The sequence below is a fragment of the Sander vitreus genome, chromosome 9 (assembly GCF_031162955.1).
Source record: "Sander vitreus isolate 19-12246 chromosome 9, sanVit1, whole genome shotgun sequence".
Classification (NCBI taxonomy): domain Eukaryota; kingdom Metazoa; phylum Chordata; class Actinopteri; order Perciformes; family Percidae; genus Sander; species Sander vitreus.
The window spans coordinates 9710619-9723001 of NC_135863.1; the positions used below are offsets into that span (position 1 = coordinate 9710619).

The 12383-nt window shown below is 40.6% G+C and overlaps 1 protein-coding gene across 1 annotated transcript in view; it reads right to left on the reverse strand.

Annotated features, from left to right (window-relative positions):
* nek7 (NIMA-related kinase 7) overlaps positions 1-10986 on the reverse strand; it is a 62454-nt gene extending 51468 nt beyond the window's left edge. Inside the window, exon 1 of the mRNA XM_078258643.1 lies at positions 10688-10986. The gene's annotated coding sequence lies outside the window, so the exon portion shown is untranslated. The remainder of the gene's footprint in view (positions 1-10687) is intronic.
* Between the last annotated feature and the right edge of the window lie 1397 nt (positions 10987-12383).

Consider the following 12383-nt stretch of genomic DNA (forward strand, 5'->3'; position numbering starts at 1 on the left):
GTAAAATAAGGGCTGGGTATCGTTTAAAAGAATGTCGATACCGATACCGGTACCGGTACCGATACCGTGACTTCGATACCGGTTCCTAAACGATACTTTTTCCGATACCAATTTTATAAAAACAAAATGAAATTACAACATTACGGCACAAATCTTTGTATTTATTTTTCAGCTCCTACTACGTGAGCCCGTTTCTGTCCGTAATGTAGCGTTTTTCCTGCCTGCCTCTATGATGTGTAACGTTAGCCAGCCAATCACAAACATTGTTAGATCTTGGCAGAAGCATGCTGCATGCTTATTGGCTCACTGACGCTGATGAAATTTACTCCTTAGGTATTGAACTTTGGCATTTTTCAATACTTCAGAGGCAATTCAGTCGGTGCCTAAAAAGTTTTGAATTTGGTACCCAGCCCTACTTAAAATTGCTCTGGATAGGCCAAGAGTGGGGAGCCAAACACCCCAAAAATGTACTTATGGGCCCATATGGTTATAGAAAAATATAAACTTGCATATAAGCACATGCATAGGCAGACACACAAATTCAAACACAAGAAGTTCAATGTTTATTTTAATGCCTCAGGCACTCATCCTTCTTTGCATGAGTGCATCACCCGATAAGGTGACAGAGCATCCCAGTATTTGTGCGAGTGTATGTGTAAGGAGCTGACGATCGGAGAATAACGTTACCCCTAAGGGGTCGCACCTCTCTCCATTCTCGCCCTCCTCCCTTAACCCTCCTCTCGCCTCTGTGCCTGCAGGGATTTCCCTTTTCAGTTCAGGAGAGATGTCAGACCTGTTCTACCATCCCTCACACAGAGGCTGGACTCTGCCCTGCATTCATCCAACATCTGTGAAACGCCACAAATCAGTCTAATTTCTAGATATCAGGGCAGAGTAAAGCTTAACAGGGCCACAGCTGAATCCAAATGTCTCCAAATAATCTTTAACACAGTGTTTGTTATTTTGTACACAATTCCCATTGGAGAGTGAATATAATATAAATGTAAAGACATGGAGCAAATTATGAGAATCCCTGGCTAACAACTGGACCCCCAAAAATACTGTGAGTGAACTCCCCCAGAAACACTTGTTCACAACCACAAATTACACCGTTTCCAGAGAGCCCACAAAAGCAGGAAATAATTGAATGTCACAACCGTGTAAACAGTAACTTTCTCCCAGCTCATAATAGCTAACCCCTTTCTTATTCCTGTCATCAGATCCATCCCACTCTGCTCTTACCATCATACAACCAATTATTGTCTTTCTTCTCTCCACTCCATCCCTCTACAATCACACAACTCTGCTTAAACTTCATCACTCTTGCCACGTCTTGATTCGTCATCAGAAACAGCAGAAGTAAAGTAAGTATCATATATGAATCTGAGTGTTGGCATATGTATACAGAACAGAAAAACGGCAGTTATACCGAAATTGCAGGAGGGAATAAAAAGAGCAAGAGAAACAGAGAGAGTGAGAGAAAAGCTCCACAACAGGGGTTGAAAGCAGCTAAACCAGAAAGGTCTTCCCTGCCTCCTTCACATATTATAATATTAATATTAATGAAACTTCCTGCCCCCCTCCCCCACACACACTTACCCTCAAACGATTTGAACATGAAAAACTTAAAAAGCGCAAATTCCAGGAGTTGCGTATCACAGTTTGACCCGGAGCCACACAGAAGACACCAACCATGACAGACTTGCTGTTCAAAGCAAGCGGGAGCTGCTTTCATCAGGCGATCCTGGTGTTTTTTTTTACAGTGTGACACCACCAGCCCATGCCATCTGCCTTTTTCTAAAATCAGAACTTCAAGATGTGCTTCCTGCTTGTGCGTTGTTTTTAGGTGGGCTTCACAACCGAGGCCCAGCGTCACACAGGCTTTTGCTGCTATGCTGCTTGCTGTCTGCTGTTTACAGCCAAGCCCCGCAGGCAGGCGCAATGTTAAATATTCACTGTTAAACTGTCAAGCCAGAACTGGTTGGGAACCCAACCAGGCATTCACAGCACAGTAGCATTGGATGCTGCCCTTCTTCAAACGCAACCAGACCAAATCAATCACTTTTCATCCAGCCAATCCAGAATGAGACACAGCCTACTTCCCTCTTCCTGCCACACACCCACTTCCTGAATTGCCAAGACTCCTGAGGACCACTTTATTAAGCACTTTCTCCTCCATTCATACTTCAAGTTCATTTTCTTAAATCATAAATCCTACATACAAATACATTAGCATGCACATCGTTTGCACTTAAAAGACACCTTTGCTCTAGGCCTGAGTAAGCCGCTGCTGACTCCTGATGCCTGACTTCAGACATCTGTAAAATATTTTTATTCGGTGCCCCAATACCGCACTGGCAAAGGTCTCTCATCCTTGGCTTGGCAGGACTTCTGACAGAGCCAGCCGGCAGCGCCATACAGGCCTAACCCCTGCTGCTGCAGCTTCCTGCTGCTGTGAGGGAGTCAGGCTGCCTGCCTCCCATTGACTGTGGGCCAGGCTGGGCAGGGAGGAGGCTGAGGGGAGGCCCGGGGTAGAGAGGACCCCCAAGAGAGCAGAGCAGAGGCAAGAATGGGGGACAGATTGAGAGTCACAGAGGTTGAAGGGTGGAAAGAAGTAGTAAGGAAACTAAATAGGTAAGGGAGGGGGGGCTGGTAAGCAAGAAGAGGTGTCTAAGAGCCAGTAATACAGGAAGAGTAGAAGAAATGGGTGGAATGGTAGTGGAACGGGAGCGAGACAATGGGGCTCGAGGGCAGGTTAGGCAGCAGGAGTTGAGGGGAGCTTCTCATTATGACTCCTCTTCGTTCTTCATGCCCCCAGGCCTTGACCACAACCTCAAAGCCCCAGGCCAAACCAAGAGACCAGGGAGACCACGGAAGACAGCTGTGAGTCAGGGTACAAACACAGACCGAGTAGGAGAGAGGAGGGGGAGAAGATGTCCCCTGCACTCAAACAAGGCAGTGTGAAATAAAAAGACTGAAAACGAAAAGAAGGATTTCACAATTACGGGTTGTTGGTTGTTTTGTTTTTTGCCTGTGATCCAAGTCATTTAGGCGTTATTCATCTATACCTAGACCAATCAGATTTTCTACATAATACAGCTGCACAGTGCATTCACGATGATACACTGAATAGTGTTTAGCTGTTAAACGCATCATTTCTGCATTGCATTAATATCACAATCTTTCCTTTAATAGTTTCCTATGATATTTTATATAATATCCCATAATATTTTGTACAACATCAATGGAGAGAAGAGCTTGTGTGGAACTGTTGAAAATTTGAAAGATTTGGACGGATAGGATTTGGATATCCCCAGCATGAACAAAATATGTTCTAATCCAGCTTTGAACTAGCAGCATTTACATCCATTGCACATCTGAAAAATGTAGTTGATAATAATAATTCTTTTGAACTCCTAGTAGCTCTGCTCTCTCTCTTCCATTGGATCCACAATGACAAGTGAATTAACTGAAGCTTTTTGCATGGTGCAATGGGTAACAATTAGGGCTGTCAATTAATCGCCATTAATCGCTTGTCCATAGTTAACCACAAATTAAAAACACATTTTTCATCATCTGTTCTAAATGTACTTTTTAAAAGGGGTATTTTTCAAGTTTGTAATGCTCAATTGGTATTTGAGACTCAATATACTCCGGTGGTAACTCAATTCACATCGACAGTACATGCAAATAACTTTAGTCTTTTCGAGAGAACCATCTGGTAGGGCTTTGAAACTGAACCTGCCATTCAAAAGACTCTTTTCTTTATCCATTTCTGCTCAAGGAGGTTTGTTTCTTTTGATTTGGAGGGGGGGGGTCTTAAGCTGCTTTTTCATGATCATTGATTTAGTTAAAAATTTAAGACTTAAAGCCAGTTACTCAGAATGGGAAGTCTCTCTTTAGATTAAGTGTGTGGCCTTTTCTTTGTGATTCAGGATCAGGTTAAACCTCCAAAGCCGTACAGGGTGTGGCCCTGTCTCTTCAGAGCTTGCACCACATCCATGGCGGTCACCGTCTTCCTCTTGGCGTGCTCGGTGTTAGGTGACGGCATCACGTTCACCAGGAACACCTTCAGCACACCACGGGTATCCTTGTAGCTTAGACCGGAGATGTGCTTCACTCCGCCAATAGATGGCGGGTTTGGCGATCCCCTGGACGTTATCACAGAGCGCTTTACTGCTGCACCGCTTCCTGATTTCCCAAACTACGGCGCAGCCCAAGGCCCAAATGACAGAACGTGCATGCGTTAATCACGCCTTAACTCGTTGCTATCGCGTTGAGTTTGACAGCCCTAGTTACAATAAATAAAGAATCTGGCTTTGCAAAACTGATACTCAATCATTTACCATCAATTAAGAACATGAAAAAAAAAAAAGAGTGCAGAAGAGACAGTGAAATGTCCCTGGCTTTTCACACTGAAAAGGAGGAGGGTAAAACAGACAGTCTGTCAAAACAAGATGCTCTCAAACTAATTTGCTCTCTTCTGCAGCAAATCCCGTGTGAAACATTAAGGCTCATTTGTGATGAGGTTGGAACAAACGCCCATAGCACAGTCAGCAAGCAACACGAAAAAATCTTCCTCCCTAGTTCTGTTCATGAGTGCAAATTCCTTCTGCTTTTGTCTGATCTCGTGACAAATGCATACTGTCACTGTCACTGATGTGGTGTTTACAGTGGCATAAAGCATCTTGTAATTATTCTATGAAAGTGAATTTGTATCCTGAGGGATTTGTATTTTTGCGTGTGGATAATCAAAAGAGATAGAGTGAGAGGGACGATTGGAGAGTGATCTCCAATAATAAAAAGGAGGATGTTGCTTAAAAGCCATATTTCCAGCACAGTTTACAATATGCCAACATGGATTTGGTGGCTTTGTTTAGATGGCAACAAACAGCAGCTAATTCCTCAACATGCATTAACCTATAGAAACAGTTCATATAATAGGTATTGATTGAATATCTATAGTATAAAGCATGTGCAGTCAGTCCACAAATAACCAGACTAAATTGCTCTTTATGTAGACTGCCACTGATTACAAAAGTTGGTAAAATACTGACTCTCACACTCTTACTCATAAACATGTCTACTCAATTACCAAAACATTGAAAACTGGGAAAAAGAGTCAGTGTAACAAATAACTATAACAGCTACATTACAAAGCTATTTCAGTCAAGTCAGTATAATATCTAAATAATTCAAACAGCATGCTATTTCTGTCAATACATCAAAATCACTGAAATGTTTACCCACTTTTAGCTCAACATTATTTTTAAGTGGACCCTGTTTTAACCTTTTCCAGTGTGCACTTTGACAGGCATATTGAAGCTATTTATTTCTTCATCTGTTTAATTTTTTGTCTGCTTAGAGGCTCTTTACTATAAGCAGACAGCTTACAGTGGGGGGGGCTTTTATGTTATTACTTCAATGAATACATTAATTGAATAGGTTCATAACTTCATTATATATATATATATATATATATATATATATATATATATATATATATATGAGAATGAGTTTTTATTTAGCGCAAGATTTCAGAGCCAAAGGCAAGACCATGGTTGTAAATAAAACAAATAAATAAATAAAGCATGAATAAAACCTTTTTCCGACACCGTTTGTAGTGAAATAAACCACTGATGTTGTGTGGTCACGACATAAGCTGACCAAGGGGCACTGGAAGCATTTCATAAACTTTATACAGGGTCCTAGGTCAGTCATTTTTGTGTTTGCATGTCTTTAAAGTCTGTTTCCCCCCAGACCACTACAGAGCCCATTGAGAAAAGGCATCAATGCCACGGAGAAATTGAGAACTTTCACGTGACACAATGAGCCGCGAGGCATCCTCTAAAGATATATGAACGCTTGAAACATCAGTGACCCTTCATAAGATAGAAGGGTGGATAAAGATGGATATGAAAAATATTGACTGACTGGCTGTTTCTGAGGAGAGTATAAGGAGCTGCTTAGACAGCCCACTCTCATTGCCAAAGACCTTACTCTAAACTCTAACCAAACTGAGCCTGGAAAGGAAAGACTCAATTCTTAATTCTTCTGGGGGAGGCATCCAGCTTGTATTTTCTATTTCTTGCTTTCTATTATCTGATAATACTACAACTAATCGCAAAGAAACCAAACAAGCCTATATTCTGCTACCTTGGCCAGCATCATTTCTGTACAATGCTTGGCCAAGGTCTTTGACATCATGCAAAAGACAGTGCTTAATGTAGCTCAAAAATGGCCTTAGGAAGCATCTTCCTTCAAATATGCTTTGCGAATGGAAAAAAAAAACATAGCAAACATTTTTTGTTCTTTATGAAACCCAAAGGCAAGATGACTGTTAAAGTGGTCAGATGACAAATGTCTCATCTGATCTTTAATCCGGCAGAGGGGCCAGCTTCAGGGCTAAAACAGGAAACTCTCACTGGATAGAGCGATTTGGTCAATTCCAGTGCGCTAAATCACTGCTTTGGGTGCAGCAGATTTCTCCACACCAAAGAATGGCATTCTAGGTCTCACTCTGAATAGTTTAGTAGAAAGTCTAGCTGCCATTTAAACGGCACTGACAGAGAACATATGTATGGCCTAGGCAGCCAATATGTATGTATGTGAACCTAAGCTAAATCATAGAGAAAGCCTGGTAAATAATACCTGTGCTTCTAGAAGGCCAACTCCTTGCTCATGTGACAATGGCACATCATCAGTGCCTCTTCCAATAACCAAGTGAAATAACTTTTGAGGGGAAAAGTATTTTTGATGACAAAGTTCCTCTTTCTATGCGCTTCTATTTTCAGATTCAATCAGGCTAAACACTACTGATCACTGCTGCTATCGTCATTTTCTAGTCTACCCTAATGGACCTTTTTCACAGCAGACATTTTTGACTTGTCATAGTAGGAAAAGCACAGCTGAAATTGATAACCTTAACGATGGCTCAATTCCATCAAGTGTCCCAGTAAGCTATTTCAGTGAGTCAGCATGCACAACACCAGGGCCTCTCCTAAGTGGAATGCAGCCATCATTAATGGGTTTGAATACACCTGTGCTTTTCCTACTATGACAATGTCAACATGTCTGCTGTGAGAAAGGTCTATATAACCCTTTTAAAATCCAAACAATAGAACAAGCCAAAATATTTAGGTTTTGCCAAAGCCTGTCATAAGTAATTCACCTCTCATCAACTGAAATTCAAAGCGAGACATACTGGCAGAAATCCCTCACCACAGAGGCTGATGCAAACATTTGGCAGCCATTCCTGATCATCCGGTTCACGAACACATTCCTTGATAGTCAACTTCATAGAGCCAGCCGGTGTTCATCTATCACCTGATGACGCTGGCAGACTCAAGCCGGTTGTCTTTGACGATGATCGAATGTGGCAACAGAGAAGTGAGTAATAATTGGGTCAACAAGGTATGTCAGTTCCCACTAACTCTTGTCTGAATCATCTCTCTGCAGCGTAGCCAAATGTGATAGTATGACGCCTGAAATATTTGGCTGTGATAGGCAGCGACAGCAACATGGCATGAGATACCCTTTTCACCCTATGTGTGACCCCCAAAACAGTTAGGCCTAGGAGAGGCAAGTGTTATTTTACTTGCTTGGTTGTTGTGCTGCTGGGTTATATTTCCTTCTTCTTAATATTATTATTTGAAGATTTGTAAAATTATTTTTTATCATCATTATTATTATTATTATTATCATCATTATAAAGGAGCCATTACAAAAGTATACACTTAGGTCATAACACAATTGTAGATGCAATAGGTATGTAAAGGTTTTGCAATAACCATTCTGACTAACAAAAAAAGCTGAGCATTACACAAGAAAAACTTTCTTCCCAAAAAATGCTTCTTGGTTTATTTTTCATTCCAATAAACCATCTCTTTACAACTAGCCTACCAGTAGTTCTCTTCCAAATGAACAGTCATACAGGTTATAACTCTTATGGTGTTTAACAGCATGAAAAGACAGCTGGAAGCAGCTTGAGCTTTTTTCCCCAGACAGAGATGGGTCAGAATACAGTATACACTTTAACTGTAATCATTTGACACAATTTCCACTGAAAATGACTTAATGGCTAAGAAACATTTGTTGGCAGTAAGACTTGTAAACATGGTCTAAGGGTTTAGAGGAAATAGCTTACCAATGAATTGACACATCGGTGTTGTAACTAACACGATAAAAAAACAAGCTGGTTAAATATAAATTCATCAATTTTATATAATCTCTATCATTTCTAAATCTATCAAATGTTGCTCTTAAATTTTAACTTTTTAAAACAATATGCATTATTAAAAGACAATTTGATTAGATGAAACACCGCATTTATTTATAATCAGGGTGAGATTTGGCGGGGGGGGGATGCGTGGGATTTCCCCCTTTCTGGTCTATATATCTCTGCTGAATTATTTTTTTATCACCGGTGGGGACAAAATGTATTCCCCCCTCAAAGCAATCAATGCTACTTCACCAATAGACCACTATATACCTAAAAATGGAAGGATTTTAAACTAAGTAAAGCGCTGCAACGTGAACAGTCTATATTGCGATAGAACGATAAAATCTGAGCGGCAGTTTCTGATTTAGCCGCTACAGAGCTCCGGGACGCCGGCTACCAGCGGCAGTAGTTTAGCCGCCAGTAAGTGACTGTGAGCCAGGTACAGGCAACGCCAGATGACGGTCCTTTCAGGGGCCATGTAGAGTTTAGCCAGAAAAAGTTAGCGTCATGCGGCGATGACAGTTCCGTTTAGGCACCAAAACGTCGAGTTAAGTTTAGGAAAAAGATCGTGGTTTGGATTAAGACCTTCCCGGTGAACGACTAAGCGTTTCCTGGGTGAAAGTATTTTGTTTTCACTGCGAAGTGAACTCCACTGTCAGGCTTGAAAGCGCTGTATTTTCCATTGAATATTGAAGTGCATATTTAAGTGTTTGGCATGCCTGGCACTATATCCATGGTATTGCAAGGGGATTTAATTATTGCATTCTCACATTATCTGCATTGTTGCATGACCAAAAAACATCCTCCCCTCTGCTTTTTCTGCTAAATCGCACCCCATTTAGAATTACATATACATATTTCTGTTCATTTCACTCTGTATCTAATCTATCACTGAACGTTTGCATTGCTGTGAACGTCTAGGATTTTTAATGGAAACTGGTCAATGTATCATTTAAAAAGGCCTTGCCTCTAATCCCTCATCAATCTGCTAGCCTCTCAACTTCCAGCAGGTCTTGAAGCCTATTTAAAATAAAGTTGAGTTCACAACTAACTCAATTACTACCACCCTGCATGTTTTACAATGAGGTATGAAGTCACTCTACTGTATGTGATAGTGAAGCACATTCTAACTATTGAACTGACAGGCAACAAAATCAAGTCACTTCCTTTCCTCTCATCATGACTTGATGCTGGCATGTAGCAGTTTTAACCAACAACCAATTCAACAGTTTAAGATTAATGTTGGCAATCAGATCTTCCTAAATTCCTAAAAAAACTAAACCAAAGTTCATTGATCAAGGTTTGATAGGTCAACTTTGCCTCATCTGAGCCAAGGAAAACCCAGACTAGTGGCTCTGCCTTTATCAAACCAAGTCTCATTTAATCACTTAATTTAAATTGCGATTCAAAAGCCTTTTATCACTTACATATTACTTTCATCAGCTCTGTATTTAGTTTAGTTTATTCAATCTATTCATATCTGGGACCATGTACAAAAGTACACTAAAAAAAAAAAGAAAATATGCTTTATACCAGATTTAGCTACTAGCTAATTTTCATCTGTAGTCCCTGGGCATTTATTTAATTTGTACATTATATGTCAAGCCATCTTCCATACCTAAACAGGACTGTATTATTTGAACTGACAATGAGAGTGGCTGGACAGCTCAGGTGAAGTTGCCAGTCAAGCTTAATCCAAGCAGTTAGAGTGTGGATATGTGAACTGCTAGTAATTAAGGCTTCAGCTCTCTACTTGGGAAAATGCATGAAAGTGTATAGTTTGCTACTTCTGTAGTGTGTAAGTAGTTTGTAGGATGCAGATGTAACATTCAGCTATGCAATGCAGAGGCACATTAAAAAGGTGTCCACTTAATAAGATCATTGACTTTGAAACTCTGACATTATCTAAACGATCAAGTAAATGAGCAGCAATTGTGGTTAACTATTGGGTCTTAGATTTATAATGGCACAGCCTGGTGTCTGTTGTATTCATGTGCATGACAGTCTGTGTATCTCTAAAAATGCTCCCATTGACAGTACAGCATACGTTAGTAATCCAAAGGCTACTGTCATGTTTCCACTACTGGTTTAACTACATGGCTTGAAAGCGAAGTTAGGAGAAAGTTGCTCTTTCACACACTGTGATCATAACGTTGCAATGTCGTTGTTAATTTTAAATGACAGCGGCGATTGTGTCATTTCCAGGCAGTGAAAGTTAGCAATGTGGCATGCTAGTCTGCTAACAGGCTAAGCTAGCTAGCGAACTTAATACAAACTTTTTCTAGTGAGTGTCAAGATCGCGTTTGCACTAGAAACAGTGACGATGTGTGAGCTTTGCAAGACTGACAATTCCAAATCAAGCCAAAATAAAGGTGGGTAACAGTTTACAAGTGGTTTGTTAGCCGTCTAGTATAGCTAGTACACATTCATAAGTTCTCTGTCAGCTAACGGTGTCTCAGCTCTTACCAGGAAGTGGGACTCTGTTGCTAAGCTATTCCTTCTTCACGTTGAAAGTTTCTCCTGATGGTTATGGCGGTTGTCTTTGTTTTGACTTTCCCTTTTCTCTCCAAGGTCGCTCCTAAAAGTGGACTCGGCGGGCCTCTCTTCTTGCGTGGCAAGTTGACTGAGTGCTGAAAAGTTTTTTTCGGAGAGAGAGCCTGTGCTGTAGAGCCAGCCGAGATATGTACGTGCTTTCGAATAGCCTCTGCACTAGCTAGGCCCTTCTCAACACCACACACTGCTGACCCGTGTGCCAGTAATGTAAACAACCCAGCATTCCAAGCTGTCAAATACCGCGAGATTCAACAGAGAAACTCAAACTCAAACCACCCAACATCCCTCCTTTTTTCCATTAAAAGTGTATGGACATTATCCGTGATATTTATTGAGATATAGGGATATAGGATATGTTAGTGAGCTAGAAAGTTCATTCTTGATCTTAGAAACAAATTTTGATGATGACATTTGCAGTTGATCAGTAAATATCAAATATATAAAGTATTTGCACTGTGCTGATCTCTGTACAGATACACACTATAGGCTACAGAACAGATACCTCGAAATAACTCCCAAAAGTTTGCAGTGTTTGCACAATTCTCACTCTGGGACATTTTGAAGAAGATGACAGTTACTTTCAACACTTAGGGTTACACATTCTTAAATTGTAACAAAACTAAAAGATTGGTTATTCTGACTTCATTTATAATACACACACACACACACACACACTTTGACACAGTCTTGCTTGCTATCATTATACACATACAGAATACCCACACATCCCATGACACAAGTATGTGTGTGTGAGTGTGTGTGCAAGAGAGAGACAGAGGCAGCCAAGGCTTAATGGATTCTCGTGAACACGCACACAAACAGACACACACAAACACAAACACACACACACACACACACACACTTTGACACAGTCTTGCTTGCTATCATTATACATGCAGAATACCCACACATCCCATGACACACACCCACATTATGCTCTTGGGAATATCATGACAATTTATTGACACAAATAGTATTGCAGATTGACTCACATGGACAGCGAGAGCATCTGGAATTGATCAGCTTACTTTGCTTTGATAAAAGTTTCATCACTGATTTCAGACTGACAATTCAAACACTGCTAATACACAGGAAACACATCTGTCTTCCTCCCATCCCCATTGTTAATAATCAACAAGTTATGTGGGGTTGTGTTTTTTCTGCTATACTTCAATAGCCTTTTTTGTTAACCTCACTGCAAATATGGAAAAGGCAGAGATGCCTGGAGTGTAGGATTTTCCCTCCTTTTTCTTCAACAACAGTTGAAGATTAAAAGAAACGTCTCACAGAAATCTGTCAATTCTGTATGTGAATAATGCTGTGTGGAATTTAATGGCATGAGTTATATTGGGTTTTTCTCTACACCCACATTTTCTTTCAATAAGATCAATGGCGTGCAGTGACAGATAGGGACGGTCTTTTGTATCTTCAAATTTCAGGTTTCTGAGGGAATAATTACATGGATGGATGAAAAGTAATGCATCAGTCTGCAAGGGGAGCTGCACCCAGAGATCCTCTAGTTCAACACGCATGCCTCTACGTCTGTTTGGTAGAAAACTGTTTAATAATCGTGTTGAATTTCTATTGTTCTAAAAGTGTCTCTCTGCGC